The sequence below is a fragment of the Macaca nemestrina genome, chromosome 15 (assembly GCF_043159975.1).
Source record: "Macaca nemestrina isolate mMacNem1 chromosome 15, mMacNem.hap1, whole genome shotgun sequence".
Taxonomy (NCBI): Eukaryota; Metazoa; Chordata; class Mammalia; order Primates; family Cercopithecidae; genus Macaca; species Macaca nemestrina.
Window position 1 is genome coordinate 94,927,125 of NC_092139.1, and position 1,390 is coordinate 94,928,514.

A 1,390-nucleotide genomic window follows, 5' to 3' on the forward strand; every position below is an offset into this window, starting at 1 on the left:
TATACAGGATTATTTTAATCCTCACAGGAAACTTTCTTAGGTAGATTCAATCCATTCATTCTCAATTCTATAATCCAAAAAGCTCTGAAAACTTCAAGTATTTTGGGAATGCATTTGACGGCAAACCCTGACTTCACCTGACAAGAGGTACTCTGGAATCTTTGTGAACCCTTGGACTGGGAGCCAGCACAATCTGTTGCAGAAAGACTGACACTGCCCCAGCCGCTGGTGGCGAGACCTCTCTGAAATCTGAAAAAGACCTGGCCCTAAAAGATGTGGATGAGGGATGGTAGGCCTGTGTACTATTTTACCAACTTTACAGGTGAGGAGAGAGTTGGATATTGAAATAACTTACCTCCGGGTCACACAGCTCTGGAGTGTGGATTTGAACTTACATCTTCCTGTTACACTGTTCAAAACAACAGAAGATCAGCCCAGGTGGCCCCCACCTGTGCCCATGTCTTCCCCCCTTGGTCCTGGGGCAAGGCTTGGTGTCCCAAGTAGGACTAGAACCCAGGACTCTACCTTGTTGCCCCGTCTACCCCAGTTCAGCTAACTGGGCAAAGTGTGTGTTGCCTGGCTCTGTGACTGACATGACAACCTTCACCCTGAAGGAATGGGCTTGGGGTTGGCTGATTACTGAGCTAGGAGGGACCTCGGATGTTATGGAACATCTACAGTTAATACCTTGGGGGCATTTTTGTATAAAATGTAGGTGTCTGAACTTCACACCTACCTGTGGAATAAGAATCTTTAAGGGTGTGACCCCGGAACCTGCATTTTCAATATTCTCTCCCTGTCATGACCTGATGATGAGCAGTTCAGAATCATCTCATTCCCCCTCCACCAGCACCTCTTGTATGAATCTTCTCTCCAGCCTCCCTGACAGAAAGATGCTTGATCTGTTTTGTTTGCATACCTTCAGGAATGGGGAGCTCACTCACTTTCATAGCTATTAAGTCCAGACCTTAAACTTATGAAACATCCCAATGCTGATCCCTGGAGGCTTGCAGAAGAAACAGCTGCTTCGGCACAGGTTACCCTGATTGGGGGCAGATTACACATTGTGTGTGTGTGTGTGTGGACAGTGGCCAAAGAGGTGGCTGGGACTCTATTACAATGTTGTCAGAAGGCATCATTCAGATGAAGGAACAGTAATGAAGTTTCAAACAAAATATGCATTGCCACATTTGCATTTGAGAAAAACCAAGCTGGGGCCACTACCTGTGGCCAGTAGATTAGATGGTGTCAGGCAAAGTTGACCAAACAGGTGATCCAAAGACCCCCGCTGTGCCCGTAACTTCTTTATGATCTCATGCAAGGTCATAAACTCCACCCAAGTTTTTTGAGACTCAGTTTTGTCTTCTGTAAAATGTAACAAGCAATAACT